We start from the raw sequence: 20,484 nt of genomic DNA on the forward strand, positions 1-20,484 counted from the left end.
GAGTGTCTGGTACTACTTGTTCCTTTCTATGTTTAGTGCTTCTTTCAGGAGCTCATTTAAGGCAGGCCTGGTTGTGATGAAATCTCTCAGCAATTGCTTGTTTGTAAAGGATTTTATTTCTCCTTCACTTATGAAGCTTAGTTTGGCTGGATATGAAATTTTAGGTTGAAGCCTCTTTTCTTTAAGGATGCTGAATATTGGCCCCCACTCTCTTCTGGCTTGTAGGGTTTCTGCTGAGAGATCCGCTGTGAGTCTGATGGGCTTCCCTTTGTGGGTAACCTGACCTTTCTCTCTGGCTGCCCTTAGCATTTTTCCCTTTATTTCAACCCAGTGAATCAGACGATTATGTGCCTTGGGGTTGCTCTTCTTGAGGAGTATCTTTGTGCTGTTCTCTGTGTGTCCTGGACTTGAATATTAGCCTGCCTTGCTAGGTTGGGGGAGTTCTCCTGGATAATATCCTGAAGAGTGTTTTCCAGCTTGGATTCATTCTCTCTGTCACATTCACGTACACCTATCAAACGTAGATTAGGTCTTTTCACATAATCCCATATTTCATGGAGGCTTTGTCCATTTCTTTTCACTGTTTTTTCTCTCATCTTGTCTTCTCATTTTATTTCATTGAGTTATCTTCAACCTCTGATATCCTTTCTTCTGCTTCGTCGATTTGGCTATTGAAACTTGTCTATGCATTGCGAAGTTCTTGTGTTTTGTTTTTCAGCTCCATCAGGTCATTTATATTCCTCTCTAAGCTTTTTATTACTAGCATTTCATCAAACCTTTTTTCAAGGTTCTTAGTTTCTTTGCATTGGGTTAGAACATGTTCTTTTAGCTCAGAGAAGTTTCTTATTATCCACCTTCTGAAGTCTGTTTCTGTCAATTCTTCAGACTCATTCTCCATCTAGCCTTGTTCCCTTGCTGGTGAGGTGTTGTTATCCCTTGGAGGAGGAGAGGCGTTCTGGTTTTGGGTGTTTTCATCTTTTTTGCCCTGGTTTCTTCCCATCTTCGTGGATATATCTATCTGTGGTCTTTGTAGTTGGTAACTTTCAGATAGGGTCTCTGAGTGGATGTCCTTTTTGTTGATGATGAAGTTATTTCTTGCTTTTAGTTTTCCTTCTAGCAGTCAGGCCCCTCTGCTGTAGGACTGCTGGAGGTCCACTCCAGACCCTGCTTGTCTGGGGATTACCTGCAGTGGCTGCAGAACAGTAAGGGTGTCTGCCAGTTTCTTCTTCTATTTGTCCCAGAAAGATACCTGCCAGATGTCAGCCTGAGTTCTCTTTCATGAGGTGTCTCTTTGGATATACAGGGGTCAGGGAGCTGCTTGAGGAGACAATTTGACCCTTATAGGAGTTCAGGTGCTGAGCTGTGAGCTCTTTTGTTTCATTCAGAGCTGCTGGGCATGTACGTTTAAGTCTGCTGCGGTGGAACTCATAACCACCTTTTACTCAGGGGCTCTGTCCTAGAAAGTTGGGGTTTTATTTGTAAGTTCCTGATGTGCTGCTGCCTTTTTATCAGAGATTTCCTGCCCAGCTAGGAGGTAGCCTAGTCACAGTCTGCCAGCAGAGGCATTGCTGAGCTGCCGTGGACTCTGCTCAGCTGCTGTGTGAACTTCCTTGCAGTTTTGTTTATAGAGGTATAGTTAGAACTGCCTCAGTAATGGCGGATTACCTCTGTAATGGCGGGCTGCCTTGGAAATGGCAGACTGCCTCAGTAGTGGTGGACTGCCTCGGTAATGGCAGATACCCTTCCCCCCACAGAGCTGGACCAACCCAGGTCCAGCTGTGCTTGCTGTGAAACTCTCAATCCAGAGCGTTTCATATTGCTGGTCTTTGTGGGGGTAGGGCCCGCTGAGCCAGATCACCTGGCTCCCTGTTTCAGCCCCCTTTTTTTCAGTTGAATGGGCGGCTCTGTCTCCCAGGCATTCCAGGCACCAGTTGAAACAGCTGCCCAGATGTGTGAGTTTTTGTGTGGAGACCCATTGCGCTGGTTGAAACAGCCATGCTGGAAACTTGTGGCACTTTTCAGCCCAGGAATCTCCTGGTCTGTGGGCAGTAATAACTCATTTGGAATTGTAGTGGTCACTCACCCTCTGCATTATTCTCATTGGGAACTGCACTCCAGAGCTGTTCCTATTTAGCCATCTTGGATCCACCTCCTCTTTTCTTTCTTTTCTTTCTTTCTTCTTTTTCTGAGGTGGAACCTTGCTCTGTCATCCACACTGGAGTGCAGTGGTGCAATCTCAGCTCACTACAGCCTCCATCTCCTGGGTTCTGGGTTCTAGTGATTCTCTTGCTTCAGCCACATGAGCAGCTGGGATTACAGGTGTGCACCACCACCCCAACCAATTTTTTGTATTTTTAGTAGAGATCAGGTTTTACCTTGTTGGCCAGACTGGTCTTGAACTTCTGACCTACAGTGGTGATCTGCCCTCCTCAGCCTCTCAAAGTGCTGGGATTACAGGCATGAGCCACTGTGCCCAGCCCATTGTTTCCGCTTTTTTCCAAAGTTTGCTCTTCCTTCTTTGAGGAGAAGTCGAATGATTGTTCTTATTTGTTGAATATGACCCTACATGAATTTCATGGCATGAGTCTCATGAGATTCTAAATGCAAGAATTCTGTGTTGATGCTCCAGATGGGGTATCATCTTTGGGACCTTCTCCTTAGCAAAAAATGTGTTTCTATTTGGGATTTCTTTGGAAATCTTCTTTTAGAAAAAATATGAAAAGTTGCCTTCCTAGAAGTAATTAATAAACTTTGATACATGCCCAACAGCTTCTGTATCTCTGCAATCTTTTTGTCCCCCCTCACCTATGCTATATCTGGTTGCCTTCTTTCCATATATATGTAAATGAGGAGACACATAATAGTTTACATATAAATTCTTTCTCTCCTTTTAAATTATGTTCTAATCTGAAAGTTTAAGTCCAGAGAATTTGTTATCCAGACAACTCAGAATGAACTTTTTACTTTTTGATCTCTTTTGGATTATTTTGCTCATTGCAACATAATAATTAGAAGGATAATCAATATTTTCACTCAAGCCTCTCAAGACTAAGAATTATTTCCCACAAACTAACAAGCTAACAGGAAATTCTGTGTTTGATATTAATTTTTGAATTTTCTGTGTTAACACAATAAAAAGTAATACATTTGAAAGTCATTCAGTTTGACAATCTATAGGCCAAAAGTGTTCACTGCTACAGCACATAGACAAGTAAGTAAATAGATAACTTAGTACATAAAGACAAAGGGTACTATGTCTCAGATGCAAATTTAAGGAGACAGATCAATGAAATGGCACAGAAATTTCTGAAACAAACACCAGAATAGTTAAGAAAATAGTGCATAATAAAAATTGTATTTCACATCAGTAGAAAAAGAAGGATAGTTTAATAAACATGCTGGTATAATTGCTTACTTATGAAAAATATAAACAGATTTCTGATGGATTTAAGGGATAAATACAAAGAGATTAAATCATAAATAGGTCAGAAAAATATATAGATGAATATTTATAAGATCGTAGGGTAGGAAAGAATGTTTTAAGCCTGCACACAAAGGAAGAAACTACAAAGAAAATATTAAATTATTTGATCATAGAGCAATTACTACTTGCATTCATAAAAAAACATAAACAAAATAACAAATTAGAAAATAGTAGGAAAAAAATTAATTATCCTTTATATAAATCACTCTTACAAGTCCATATTAACAAGACAACTGAAAACATGGACAAAGGATAATGGAAAAGTAATTTACAAAAGAATAAGTTCAGATGGACATTAAGCACATGAAAAACTATTCAACCACATTTATAATTATGAAAATATGATTTATAACAAAAACAAAAAAACTTTCTTTTGTATTTCATGTTCATAAAAACTAATGAATATATGTATATTCATCCCCAGAACTGGGTAAGGCTGATTTGGCAGACACAAAACACATGTGCTTCCACGTTTCTATACTTCATTGAGGTTAAGCATCACTAATTTATCTTAGCATCCTTTGCTGCCATATCCAGATGTTCTTGCAGTCCTTCTCAAAAAGGAGTGGCAGGCTAATACTAATAATTAATCAATGATGATACTCTAGATGGAATCTAATTGCCCTTCCCAGGGTTTGAAGAATGTAGAGATGTTCTACATGGTTAGTTCTTGACAGTCTGATTCCATGATATGATCTTTTTTAAAAGTTACTGGCCATATCCTTCAGCTATAAATATTTTCTAAGGAAATAATCAGAAATGACAGCATGCATTTATATATGATGGAATTTACAGTACAATTACAAAAGTGAAATGTTGGAAATATTGGAAAAAACTTTATAATAATGAAAGAATGGTTAACATATGTTAAGTATATGTAAAGAAAAATACATAGTTATGCTTGTGTTTCTAAAAACTAATGTTAAAAAATGCTTAATACATACTGTTAAATTGATACATAGTTGTATAATTTTTTAAAAATAGAAAAGATGAGAAGAAACATACAAATATGTGATAATGTTTATCTTAAGGTAGGATAATAGTTATTGATTGTCACTTATTATATTTTAAACTACAGAAAGTAATTAAGCTAGAGAATATAAATTTGTATCTATATCGAGACAGATGTTATAAAATATATATCATTGTGTTCTATAGCTAAATAATATAATGTTGTAAACCTCCTAAAATGTCCACATATAGTATAAAGGAGTTTTTCAAATCTTGGCTTTATGTAAACAATACTTTCTGATGATCTATTGTGACAGATCATCCTAAAACTTAATGAGCTCAAGAGATAATACCTTATTATCATTCTTGATTTTGTGTGTTGACTGGAGTCAGTTGAGTGGTCTCACTTGGGATTTCTCATATGATAGCAGTTAGACAGAGGCTGGGTCTGGAGTGACCTAACTGCTCAACTGAGCAAGATGTCTGGATGTCCAGGATTTCTCCAAGACAATAGCTTGTACTTTTAATACGGTGGCTCACACCTCCAAAAACAGGAAGCAGAAACTGCTGGATCTATTAAGAGTGATGGCTAGTACTGACATGCCATTACTTCCACCATATTCTGATGGCCAAATCAGATATAAGACCTATTCAGATTCAAAGAGGTGGAAAAATGGAATCCATGTCTTTATAAGGGAGTACCCAGGTCACATTGTAGAAAAGCAGGTGGAATGGAAAATATTTTCATGGACCACTTTGTAAAATACTCTCTGCCATTCAATATTAGAAGCAAATTTGTCTCTTTAAGAGATCTCCTCCTTGTTTTTCAATTTGCCAGCCTGATACCCAAGAATTCTATTTCTTTAAAGAGCTTTAATGTGCTCAGTGGGTCTTAAGCTGATATAAAGGCTAAAAAATAGGAAAGTCTATCTTATTTCGCTACTTGATAAAGGACCAATTTGAAATACCTTAATTTATCCTTTTCAGAATATGATTTGATCTCAGACTACAATGTTTTCAGACTTGAACAGTTTAAAATGAAGTAACATACTCTGCTAACTTTTGTTCAGCCTAGTTAATTGTGCCTTGTTTTCCTCCAGCCAGATGTTTCTTATACTTAATTTGCCTAACAATTTTCAGACTAGGAAACCATTCTGCATTAAAAATGATGCATTAAACATATCCACACTTATTTTCCATATTATTGGCTCTTTCTAGATCTGCCTTGCAGTTTTCAACATCCTTAATTTCTTTTGAATCCAGATGGAATCTATGTTTACCCAGGAAAGAACACCAAACCTGTAATAGCATTTTATATTCTCTAATTTACATGGAAAAGATATAAAGATATAATATATGCTTAAAAATCATACACATAAGTCAGTTGGTTTAAGACAGTGTGGCAGACAACTTCCAAAATGTCCTCCAATTAGCTCTGCTTCTTAATATTCATGCCTCTGTAGTTTCTTCTCCTTGAATGAGGGCTAGCCTTAATGATTCACTTCCAACAAATAAAATATAGCTAAAATATTGGGATGTCATTTTCAAGATTAGGTTACAAAAAAGACTCTGTTTTCCATTTCTCTCACTCTCTTTCATTCCCTCTCTTGCTCTGAGGAATACCAGTTGCCATGTTGTGAGATGTCCTATGGAAAAGCCCATATGGCAAGGAAGTGATGTTTCTGGCCAACAGCTCACAAGAACCTGTAGCACATAAACAGCCATGTAGTGAGCTTGGAAGTGGAGCTTCTGAAACCTGTTTACAGCCATATGAGTGGCCTTGGAAGCAGATCCTCTCCCTGTCAAGCCTTGAGATGATTGCAGCCCTGGCCAGTACCATGAATAATTGCATCCTTATGAGACATCCTCAGACAGAAAACCTAGCTAAGTGACACCAGGAATCCTGAACCACAGAAAATGTCAGATACTACGTTTCTTGTGTTAAGCCACTAAGTTTTAGGATAATTTATCATGGCAGCAGCAATGTGGGCACTTAAAGCCTGGAGAGATAGCCCAATTCTCTGACTAGAAGAACAAAGAAAAGGGACACCTATGGTCCAAAGAGTATGGAGGAGATCATCATTGTTCTCTCTCTCTCTTTCTCTCTTTTTCTTGCTACTTCATTATGAGGAGTATCTCAGCTGCACAGACTACATACAGATTAGAGAGTAAAACTCAGAGATACCCTGGCTTTCTGGTTAGAGAAATGTGCTCAATGGATCTTATGGTCCCTATGGAAAAGATACCATAAAAAAAGGAACCGTAAGAGCCAGAGAGTGTAATTGGAAATGCCAGGTAGGAGAGAGCTGGAGAAAGATATCCCCTAATTCTATGTATGCACTAACATAAGTTCTCACCATGACCTGCCAATGCATGGAACAGACACAAAAAAAGCATAGCTTTGAAAAGTGAACTATAGTATGAACCACCAGCTATATCTCAGACTAACCCAATAAGGTTATTGCTCATGCATGGAGCAGACCCAAACTGCAAAGAAAAGGCTTTGAAAATTAGAACTGCCACCCATAGAAGGAGAGGCAGAACTCATGGTCTACAGCTGACTTGGCAAAAACAAAAACAAATGGACATCTCCAAAGGATTTTAACATGACCATAAATCTCACAATATAATCATGAAAGTTTTCGGCATACAACCCAAAATTGCTTTAAAAAGAAAGAAAAATCTGATCACTTTTCAAGGAAAAAGATAACAGATGCAAACCCTGAGATGGCCTCAATATTTGAATTATCAGACAAAATGTTAAAGCAGTTGTTATTAACATGCTCCATAAAAGTGAACACTTTTAAATGAACAGCAAAGTGAAAGTTTTGAGGAGAGAAACTATGAGCATGAATCAAATGGAAATACAAAACTGAAAAATAGAATATAAAAAAAAATTTTAATTACTGGATAGGCTCAGTGGTAGAGGGGAAATGATAGAGGAAATAGCATTGAATTTGAAAGTAGGAAAATAGAAATTATCAATTCAGAAAAACAAAATGACAGAAAAGATTTTTAAAAAAGAACAGAGTCTCTGGTGCCTCTAGGAGAATACTAAAGACAACATCCAAGACATTTGCATCAATCAAATCCTAGAAAGAGAGGAGGAATAGATTACTGCCAAAAGTTTTTTCAAAGAAATATGGTGAACACTTTTTAAATTTTATGAATTTAACACATAAATTTACAGATTAAAGAAGTTCTGAGAACCCCACACAGACTAAACTCAAAGAAAACCATGCTAAGACACATAATTAACCACTTAACCAAATATTTCAGTATGTATATCTAGAGAAAGCAGCCAGTGACAAATAACACATTACATTACATAAATTTTCTCAACAAAAGCTGTGGAGGGTAGAGATAGGAAAAAGACAACTTTCAAGTTCTGAAAGGGAAAAATATTGCCAACCCCTAAGTCAATATTCAATGAAAAGTTCTCCAGGACTGATAGCAAAATAGAGACATTTTTAGCTGATCAAAAGCTTGAAGGCTTGGTATGCAGCAGACCTACTTTAAAAGAAATGTTGAAGGAAACTCTTTAGGGAAATGATACCTGAGGGAAACAAGAAATCAGAAAGAAAAGGAAGAGCAACAGAAATGTAAATATCAAGGTAAACATACAGTCATCCCTCAATATATGCAGGGGATTGGTTCCAAACACCTACATGTACCAAACTTTGTACATATGCAAGTCCTGCAGTTGGCCCTGTGGAACTCACATATATAAAAAGTTGGCCCTCAGTATATGTAGGATTTAGATCCTCAATGCTGTATTTTCTATTCATATCTGGTTGAAAAAAAAATCCGTGTATAAGTGGACCCGCACAGTTCAAACCTGTACTGTTCAAAGGTCAACTCCAAAAGCCTATTTTTCTACTTTTAAGTTCTTTAAGTAAGTAGAACTATCAAAAGCAAAAATTATAACAATGGTGGGAGTTTCCATGAGAGTAAATGAATATATATTATATATATAATATGCATATATATAAAATTATTATATTATGTAATATAATTATATGCCCATAGGCAAGTCACCTCACCTCTCTGAGCCTTGGTGTTTTCATTTATACAACAGGGATGGTAATCCTAACCCTAACCCAAATATTATATGAATATAAATAATAATATATATAATTATTAATTATAGATATTACATATATTCATGACATAAAGAAGAGAGTGTAAAGGGACCTATGTAAGAGTTCTACATTTCTATATGCTCTAATTAAAAAACAGATGATCAGATTTGATTTTTAAAAAGACAACTTTGTTGACTACAGGATACTCATTTAAATATAGATATATAGAAAGTAACCTAACTATACACTGTCTATAAGAAAACTCACTTCAAATCTAATCATACAGGTAAGCTAAAAGTAAAAGGATGAAAAAGATATACCATGAAAACATTAATCCAAGGAATACTAGAGTTGCTATATTAATATCAGCTAGAATAGACTTCAGAATTAAAAATATTATCAGGGAAAAGAAGAGACATTAAATACTGAGGAAGGGGTGAATTATCCAAGAATACATAATAATCCTAAATGTGTATGCTCCTGACAACAGGCCTCAAACTATGTGAAGCAGAAACTGAGAGAACTGAAAGAAGAAATAGGCAAATTAACAAATCTATTTTAAAGCATCTATACTCAGGAATTAGAAGAACTGGACAAAAAATCAGTAAGGATATAGACAACTAAAACAACACTAATTGACATTTATAGAATACATCATCCAACATTATTAGCACAATACACAATCTTTTCAACTGTTCATGGAACATTCGTCAAGAAAGACCACATGCTGGGTCATAACACAAGACTTAATTGATTTACAATAATTGGAATCATGCAAAGTATGAGCTCTAACCTTAAAGGAATTAAATAGAAATCAATAACAGAAATACATCTGGAAAAATCCCAAAATATTTGGAAATTAAAGAATCCATGAGCCAAAGAAAATATCTCAAGGGATATTAGAAAACATTTTGAACTAAGTAAAAATGAAAATACAACATGTCATAATTTATAGAATATAGCTAAAGTAGTACTTAGAAACTTGTAGCATTAAATGTTCATACTAAAAAAGAAGAAAGGTCTCAAATTTGTTATTTAGTCTCTTTCCTTAAGAAACTAGTAACAAAAAAACAAATCAAATTAAACCCAAACAAGCAGAAGGGCATAAATAATGTATATAAGAACAGAAGTAAATGAAGTAGAAAACAGAAAAATAGTAGAGAAAAATCAATGAAACCAAAAGGTGGTTCTCTAATTAGGACTCTACCCAGACATTCTATGGCGGGTGGTGGAGTGGGAAGAGGAAAAAGATACAAATGACCAGTATCCGGACTGAAAGGGAGGTATCACTGCAGACCCCACAGACATTAAAAAGGCTAATAAGGGAATATGATAAACAATTTTATGCATATAAATTCAACAATTTAGATGAGATGGACAAATTCTTTGAAAATTAACAACACCAAAGTCACCCCAAACTGAATTTTTAGTGATTGGAGGCATTTCACCTGCTTCCATCAAGCTTAGTCTTGAATCTTTACTAATCTTTGATTATTCATTTTTTCCCCATAAACTTTACATACCATCCCTCCTCCTTTCGAAGACTTCACTTATTGAGAGTGATAATTGACATAACCTTCAGGAACCTCAGAAACCAGAGGCATCGGCAGAAACATTTTGAAGCATATCAGCCCAGTCTTTCTTTCTAGGAACCCCTTTCCCCATTCCCCTCTGCCAAAACCCTCAGCAGCAATGTGTATACTTTGTATTAGTCCACATTCAGGAAGGCGCAAAGCACTTGTCTGCTACTCTCTGCATGACCACACTCTCAGTCAAGGGCCTTTCTGCTTCCAGCATCATTACAGATGCATTTGAGGCTTTGGACTATCTCCAGGGGAGCCATCTCCTACAGGGTTTTATTCCCTTTTCTGACTTAGAGCTTAAACATTCTGGCAAACCTTTCTGTGGTGTGGCCATAGTTAAGCACAGCATTTGCCTTCTATGGGTCTTACAATGCTATCCCTCAGATCAACCAATTTTCAGTAGCACGTAGCTTGTCTCATAAGCTTTATTTCCTGCTTTACGGATGAACTGTCCTTAGAGGAACCAAGTTCCTTGCCCAAATAATTTGGCAAGGCTAAGACTCTAAAGGACATCTATATGCCTTGTTTTTTCATATATTGTATGTCTGTAAATTCTGGTTTACATCCAGAGTCCCTCCTTTCTTTCCAGCTTTCCAATTAGTTTCTGTTAGTCTAGAGGGTAGAAAATACATATTTCAAAGACATAGTTCTTAGCTCTGTCTGAAAGTGCTTAAGTAGTTTTTGTCAATTTCTTCTTATTTGGGAGTAGTATCCCCAAGCTAATACTGCCTGTGAGGGAAAGATATATACTCTGAGGCAACATTTTGCCAGTAGTTTGGTAATCATGAGAAGAGTGTCTTCTTGCTGGCAATATTTTGAAAGAGTACAAGAGCAACAGAGTGTGCGGTAGCTTCACTGGCTAAGCCAAAAAATTATAATATTTCAGCCTCCCAAGGGCCACCCCCATATTTAATATGTATTTCTTTAAACCACCAGAGCTGGGCCTCATTTCTTTCCCATACTCAGAATTCTGACATTCATTCAAGATCTTCCCTATGACTTTAAGAGCAGGAAAGCATGGTCCTTGTGGTATCTCCCAAACTGTACTCCTCTTCTGTTACATGTGGACTATGACTGACTTATTAAAATGATCCTCAACTTTCCAGAAACACTTGAATTTACCACAATTATCTTTTTTACCTGAGACCTTCCTCGTCCTTTTTTCCCCATAACCAGAATCTGTGGCCCGTGCTAACCTTACTTCTTCATGAAAATTTGACTCCCACTCCACTCTTTCTACCTTTCTGCAAATGCCCCCACTTCCACCACAAATCATGAAATGATTACATATTGTTAACAGGATTAATGAGATAAAATTTATTTGCCATCAAGCTCACCCAGGTAGCAGTGGCTGCCTACCATCCCCTTTCATAGAATTAGCCCTTTCTTCAGGCTTTGCTCTTCTCAAAACAAATACTTCCCTTTTTGTTCTCTTGCTTCCTCTTCTAAATCCCTAGGATTATTAAACACAGGGCTTGATTTTCACTTTGAAATGTTTTCCACGTTTGTGGTAATAACGTCACCTGGGGATTTCTACTAGATTAAGTTAAAGGAAAAAATAGAGTGTGAGGGGAATGAAGTGTGACAAACTCTTCTGTGAAAGATAAGGCGAAATGGCAGTCAATGATTATTTCTGGTAAATGTAATGTCATCCAATAATTTATAGTAATTCTGAGAACTATAGCCAGTAAGATGAATTTGCATAGTCTTTCTCCTTGAGAACACTGATCTTCAGACTTAAATGCACACTGGAATCACCTGAGGAATTTAAAAAAACACTGACACCTGGATTCCACTCAAGGACCTAATTTAAATTTTATGAATTGCAACCTGAACATCAAGATTTTTTTAAAGTTCCCTAGGTGATTCTATTGTGCAATGAAGTGACTTTTGTACTGCAAACTTGCTAGCATGATCAGAATCACCAGGGGAGTTTGATGAAATAGATTGCTAGAGTTTTTGATTCAGTAGGTTTGGGTGGGACCAGAGAATTTCTAGTTCTAGCAATTTTTGGGTAAAACTGATGCTGTTTTTCTGGAGACTATACCTTAAGAATCACTGCTTTAGAACACTTTAATATGCAAAGGAATCATCTGAGGATTCTGTCAAAAGGCAGTTTTGATTCAGTAGACACGGAATTGGACCTGAAATTCTGCATTTTGAATAAGCTCTTTGGTTATGCCAGTTTTGCTGATCCATGGATCACACTTTAAACAGCAAAAGATTAGAGTACAGAGGTTAATAATTATGAGTAGATAATACATTAAGTAAATTTTATTTTGTAAAAATATTGAGTAAAATCACCAAAGCACCAATTTAAATGATATTTTATACCTTTATTTCCATATTATTACATGGATACATGATTTTTAAAATTCCATGATCTTTGAGAAATTACCAAACTACTTTGGAAATGCTGTGTAATGAGAAATTCAAAATTACTCTCTTTTTTAAGGTAAAGGTATCTAATGTTCAAGAATGCCCCCCAAAGTCATTCGATGATTACTTATTTTAACGGCTTTATTAGATGTAATTAAGCTCACTCATTTAAAGTGTACAATTCTATGGTTTTCAGTATCTTTTCATCACCACAAAAGAAACGCCATTGTTTTCACTCCCCATTTCTCTACCATCTGAGCCCTAGGCAGTAACTAAGCTGCTTTCTGTCTCCATAATTTGCCTATTCTGGACATATCATATAAATTGGATCATACAATAGACAGTCTTTTGTTTCTTCATTTAGTACAATACTTGCTTTTCCATGATATAATCCCATCAACATTATATATGGATTTTTTTCTGGTGATATTTAAAAATTAATATTCAGCTTTTCCATCTGTTCATTTATTTTTACGTGTAAATAATCAATTCTAACCAAGAATGTAAAAGTAAACCAGTAACTCACATTTCTGCTTTTAAGTATACTAAGAACAGATGATATAGGGCATGTTCCTGGTAGTATGGCAGAACAAGACATGGTATGGTCTTTTCTCACCACTCCTATTCAACATATTATTGGAAATTCTGGTTAGGGCAATCATGTAAGAGAAAGCAATAAAGGGTATTCAAACAGGTAAAGAGGAAGTCAAATTGTCTCTATCTGCAGACAACATGATTGTATATTTAGAAGACTCCATCCTCTCAGCCCAAAATCTCCTTAAGCTGATAAGCAGATTCAGCAAAGTCTCAGGATACAAAATCAACGTGCAAAAAATCACAAGCACTCCTATACACCAATAACAGACAGAGAGCCAAATCATAAGCAACCTCCCATTCACAATTGCTACAAAAAGAATAAAATACCTAGGAATACAACTAACAAGCGATGTGAAGGACCTCTTCAAGGAGAACTACAAACCACTGCTCAGAAAAATAAGAGAGGATACAAAGAAAGGGAAAAACATTCCATGCTCATGGTTAGGAAGACTCAATATTGTGAAAATGACCATACTGCCCAAAGTAATTTATAGACTCAATGCTATCCCCATTAAGCTAACCATTGACTTTCTTCACAGAATTGAAAAAACCACCTTAAATTTCATATGGAACCGAAAAAGAGCCAGCATAGCCAAGACAATTCTAAGAAAAAAAAAGCTGGAGGCATCACACTACTTGACTTCAAACTATACTACAAGGCCACAGTAACCAAAACAGCATGGTACTGGTACCAAAATAGATATGTAGACCAGTGGAACAGAAAAGAGGCCTCAGAAATAATGCCACAAGCCTGCAACCATCTGATCCATCTGATCTTTGACAAATCTGACAAAAATGAGTAACAGGAAAAGGATTCCCTATTTAATAAATAGTGTTGGGAAAACTGGCTAACCATATACAGAAAGCTGAAACTAGATCCCTTCCTTACACCTTATACAAACATTAACTCAAAATGGATTAAAGATTTAAATGTTAAGACCTAACACCACAAAAATCCTAGAAGAAAACCTAGGCAATATCATTCAGGACATAAGCATAGGCAAGGACTTCATGACTAAAACACCAAAAGCAATGGCAACAAAAGCCAAAATGGACAAGTGGGATCTAATTAAATTAAAGAGCTTCTGCACAGCAAAAGAAACTATCCTTAGAGTGAACAGGCAACCAACAGAATGGAAGAAAATTTTTGCAGTCTACCCATCTGACAAAGGTCTAATATCCAGAATCTACAAAGAACTTAAACAAATTTACAAGAAAAAACAAAAAACCTATCAAAAAGTGGGTGAAAGATATGAACAGACACTTCTCAAAAGAAGACATTTATGCAGCCAACAAACATGAAAAAATGCTCATCATCATTGGTCATTAGAGAAATGCAAATTAAAACCACATTGATATACCATCTCACCAGTTAGAATGGCAATCATTAAAAAATCAGGAGACAACAGATGGTGGAGAGGATGTAGAACACTTTTACACTATTGGTGGGAGTGTAAATTTGTTCAACCATTGTGGAAGACAATGTGGCAATTCCTCAGGGATCTAGAACCAGAAATCCCATTTGACCCAGTAATCCCATTACTGGGTATACCCAAAGAATTACAAATCATTCTATTATAAAGACACATGCATACATATGCTTACTGTGGCACTGCTCATAATAGCAAAGATTTGGAACTAACCCAAATGCCCATCAATGATAGACTGGATAAAGAAAATGTGGCACATGTATACCATGGAATACTATGCACCCATAAAAATGGATGAGTTCATGTCCTTTGCAGGGACGAGGATGAAGTTGAAAACCATCATTCTCAGCAAACTAATCCAGGAACAGAAAACTAGATACCACATGTTCTTGCTTATAAGTGGTAGTTGAACAATGAGAACACGTGAACACAGGGAAAGGAACATCGCACACCGGGGACTGTCGGGGGGTGAGGGATTAGGGGAGGGATAGCATTAGGAGAAATACTAACATAGATAATGGGGTGATAGATGCAGCCAATCACCATGGCACATGTATACCTATGTAATAAACCTGCATGTTCTGTACATGTACCCCAGAACTTAAAGTAAAATTTTAAAAAAAGTATACTAAGAACTGTATTAAATTTGGCTCCAGCAGTTGTGTAACTTAAGAAGAGCACATGAAGATTCTGTTTGTGATATTTATATCTATGTATTTTTTTCCTTTATTTTGGTAATTTATAATACTGTAATAAGACCATCTTCCAAAACTACTGATAATTAGGAATACAGCATTTACCAGATCAATGATATGTGTATTTCTCTCTTTCAAATTAGGATAATCCTCACCAGCCTGAGAGTTCATGTCTGAAAGTATAGAGGCTACAGGTAACCATTGCAAGTGAACATGGGTGAAGATAGGTGAAAGTCCATCTGGGCTCTGCAAAATGAGAAGGTTCTAGACACTGTTTCTTATCTATTTTGGAGGCAGGCATCACAAAATACTCTGAGAAGTTTATGAAAGCTATGGAGTCTCCAGAAAAATTCAGAATTTTGCATATAATTTTCATAGATTACAGATTCCCTGAAGACCACCAATAGTTGAGGACTCGTAGAACTCAGGTTAATGGTAGCTAGGCTTCATGCAGTATTTGGCATGTAATAAGTTATAAATGTTGGTGATGAAGAGAATAAATAGCTTTGTTTCATGAAGTGAAGAGTGAAGAGAATAACACTTGTTTTTTATAAACGGAGTTTTTGATGGTTACAGAATATATCTTTCCAGAGTCTGGAAACAGGCCATTTGTCAACATTCACTATCAGTGTTTGTTATTTTTAATGTTCATTCTTTTGTGTTTAATTGGCAGTTTTTGGCAATATAGAAGAGAGTCCATTTAGGAACTACTGACTATTTGTTATTAACTTTATATCAAACATGCTGATAATCAATTTACTGGATTAGTTCACTTAATCTAAACAAATCCCAATAGGTAGGTTTTTTTAATGAAGAAGTTGAGAATTAGAGTAACTCATAATGGTCCCAAAGACTGTCGTGTCAGGAACAACTTGGTTTCATGAAGTGAAGAATGTATAGAACATAAACTGTAATTTTTATAACCACCTTCATTGGCAAAATAGTTGCTGAAAATTTCTTCTAGATTCCAGCATGCATTTGTTAATAATAATTTTTCAGTGTTTGTTGCTTTGTATTGATGTTATAATCTGGCTTTCATTGACATTTTAGTAAGAACTCTGGACAGGATAAAGTATGGTTAGCTAGCCAGAGGCTATTGTCACTCTTCTGTTCAGCATGGTCACTCAAATTTCCATGGTATAGTTTCAACACTGTAATTTGGTTTCGTCATTGTCTTTGGCTTTTCTGAGAGTATGCTACCTAGATTATAAACTGAACCTTATTTAATGTTCTATATCTGCATACATTGTCACTCTGCTTCATTCAGCCTGATTTCATGCTAATTACGAAAGTAGCTAGAAAATTGCCACTTTAAAGTGTTAATTGAAAGATTATGATGAAAAGAACATGGTATTAGTAAAGACTGTCTTTAACTGATAGTAAAGACTACCATCCTCAAACTTATTTGGCAAATATTTGCCACTAATGTTGACAGGTAACGTAAACTGCTCATACTACTCATAGTATAATAATCTGCTTTCTTTTTTTTTTTTTTTGTCTTCTTCCAGCTTCTGGATGAAGCTTTCCACCATTTTAACACTCTTTTTATGAAGATTTCTGGTTTTGGTCTCAGATAATCATTCTCCACACATTCTCTTTAGATGACTGCATTCACTTTCAAGTATTCATGCCAAACAAATCTTCATTTCCAGCCCAGACCTTCCTCCAAACTCTTGGTTTGTTTAATCACTTGCAACATAGATTCATTCAGTTTTCCATCGGCATCTCAAAATCAATACATCCAAAATAAAGTTATCGCCCCTGATAATCCTCCTAGCTCCTGTCCTATGCATCTCCCTCCCATCACTCACCCACAAAGAATTAACTTCTGATGGTTCTCACTAACCCATAATAATGACCTGCATTAATTAATCCATGTGCAATTCAGAATCACCTACATTCATTTATCCATGTGATATTTTCACTCATTAATCACCGTCATCTGCATATGTAAGCAGGAAGAATAACATCCACCTACCCCAGCAGGGGTTTTGCAATTATTTTAAGGTCTTTTCAAATATATTTTTGTGTGTTTAAAATGATGGGGATATCTCGAACGAATATAAGTATAAAATGCAAGATAGTCCAATTTTATAAACTGTTAATTTTGGCTTAGAAAATGTTAATATTTTTACTCAAGCCATCTGGCTCTTGGAGATACTGTGTGTGTTTGATAATTGTATGTGAAAATTATTATTTGCAGCTTTAAATATTACTTAAGGAATGCTATTTATTAAACTTGTTATTCCTGTCTATTTTTCTGACAACATAAAACTTTAAATTCAAAAGAAAAATTGACAAGACATATTTTAGCAGTTTTAAATAACCATCACAGATTTCAAATGATCAAAGTAAAATATTATTAGCTGTAGATGACTCAAATATTTCCTCATTTTACTGTCTTTTGTTTTGATGTGATTTCCTCTCATCCTTAGAAAATGCTTTAGCACCATCTGCTCTTATAATACTTTGGCATGCTTAAAAATTTCATTTCCAGACTCGGCAGTTATGAAATACTTCCATGGATGTTTCTTAAAGAAAATAAATCGGAAAAATTTTCATTCCTACTACCTTGTTTCTTAAACAGCAGATGAAGTACTCAAAAGACACAGAGCTGTATAAATGTTTTGTTATAATCAGACATTTCCCTTCTGAATTTCCCTCTGACCCTGTGGCTATATTATGCCTGAGGAAACAATATTCAATATGCTGTCTGCACAGTTTATGCAACAATTCTTAAATATGCTGATCTGGTTTTATATTTTGAATTCTAAAATGTAATGAATTTCCATGAAGTCTTGTATGTTTCATGAATAAGCAAGCATTTAATAAATGACTAGATTACCCAAACAAATTCTCCAAGGGAAGTTGGAGACTAAGCAAGGAATATCAGTAAAAAGAATCCAATAAAGTAAATAGATTCTCCTTCTATGAAATTGAAGCACACGCTTCAAAAAAAAATAGACTTCCAATTTTTGACAGTGATAATGAAAAATTAAGTGGGTTTTTTAAATGTGTATGACTTAAATCATTGACATTGATATAGAAATACAAATAAGAGGTATTAAGTGATGCTGAAACTGTGGTAGGAGAAATAGCAATAGACCAATGGCTTCCTCAGGCAAGCCTAAATATAGGCGCTATATTGTTTACAAATATATCCATCCTTTTAGTCACTTATTCAGCATATATCAAACACCTACTATGTTTAGATTTCATATTAGTTTCTGCAATGAATCAATAATTTCCTTATCATTTTAAAATAAAATGTATCTATCATCTTAGAGATGCAACTTGGCCCCTTTCCTCCAGCATTTTCTACTCTAACCCATTTTTCACATAATAAATTGTGTATAGTTACAATTGTATTGTATGATAAAGGTCTAACTCCTTAATATGGTTTACAATGCATTTTACAAAAGTCTCACTTTTACTTACCCTCTTAGTCTTTGCCTTTCTACACTTACTGTCTGGCCATACTGAATTATTTCATTCTCACCCGAGACCTAGTTCTTTGCATGCTCTTTCCTCCATCAAAAATACTTTTTTTTTCTCCTCTCCTATGTGACTCTTAACATTTTAATATTAAATAAATATTTAAATATTTATTATTTATTTATTTATTTTGAGACAGTCTGTCTGTTATCTAGGCTGGAGTGCAATGGTGCAATCTCAGCTCACTGCAACCTCTGCCTACCAGGTTCAAACAATCCTCTTGCCTCAGCCTCTCAAGTAGCTGGGATTACAGGCATGCACCACCATGCTCAGCTAATTTTTATATTTTTAGTAGAGATGGGGTTTCATCACGTTGCCCAGGCTGGTTTCGAATTCCTGACCTTAAGTGATCCTCCTGCCTTGGCCTCCCAAAGTACTGGGATTACAGGCTGAGTCACTGTGCCTGGCCTCCTTACCTGACTTCTTTGCCCTTTAGTTTCTGATCTAAACATCTTCTTATCAGTGAAACCTTCCCTAAGAAACAATGCCAGGTCAGATGACCATAGTGACCTATGCTTTCCACCTTACAGCACATAGCACAGCAAATTACTTACTTTCTTGCCTCTCCTACTGGACTGTACCCCCCTTGAGGACAGGAAATATACCTTGCTTGTTGTGGAAACCTTATTATGTGAAAAAGCACTTTGGCATACCTTAGCAAAAAACTGCTGAATGAGGAAGTGAAAGAGTGAGCCACGCATTTTTCCCATCTCTCTGGGTGAGGTCACTCAAAATGGCAAGTATGTAAAGATAAGGGAGCATTCATTTGCCTCACCACTTGACTACATGGGCTGGAATATTTAATGGCAAATGCACACACTTAACCATACTCTTTTTTTTCACACAAAACTTAAATTTTAAGTTACTATTAAAATATTTCCAACTGAAATCAGTAATGCCTTAATTTTTTCTTATGGAGAAGAGTATGTGACTTATTCTTATTTTTACTTTAATGAATTATGATAGACGGAAACACAAAACAATTCCAAGATAAATATGTTTTTCTTGTTTTGGAAGCAGAATAATAACAAATTAACTAATCTAGAGAAATAAAATATGCTCAGCAGAAAGATAATTGTATTTGCCCGGGTAAATTATTTTGGCCTGTTCAGTACAACATTTAAACAGTTGTACTTCTAAAACAATTTTATTCATAAATGACATTTCTTTAAATACTTACTGATAATGATATGGCCATCTAGTATTATTCTATAATTTTAAGCCCTAGATATATCTATAGATTCTAAGATCAAATTGTAAATGAAATTAATATACATCTAAGCATATTCGACTGGATTAAAACTGCATTAAAACACTAATGATAGTATTAAGGGTTGAATTTTATTTTCATTTTTTACTTTTCTATATTTTCCCAAACTTTGAAAATGAGCACATAGAAAGGAAAGCCAATGAATATTTTTATATATGAAACAGAGAAGAAAAGATAATGACATTGTTCAAGAGAGAGGTATTAGATATGGGTATTCCGTAAGTTTCTTGCCAGCTTTAAAACTAATTTTATGAGTTCTCAATTGTACTGTCAAAATATATATAGATTTCAACCCAGTGGAGATTCAAATAAAAATATCTGTCAAATATCCTTTCTTAATAGATAATTAATGAAAAAGCGTACAATATAACTGTCATAAACGGTGAATGCCTTGCATATCGTGGGCACTTATGCATCAAATGAATTCATGATTAAAATCCTGTCTCTGCTGCCCTCCAGTGGTTCATAAGCTTAACTTTTGAAGAACTTCAAGAGAGCAAATCAAGTGCCGTCCATTC

Source organism: Cebus imitator, unplaced genomic scaffold (assembly GCF_001604975.1).
Source record: "Cebus imitator isolate Cc_AM_T3 unplaced genomic scaffold, Cebus_imitator-1.0 Scaffold310, whole genome shotgun sequence".
Lineage (NCBI taxonomy): Eukaryota > Metazoa > Chordata > Mammalia > Primates > Cebidae > Cebus > Cebus imitator.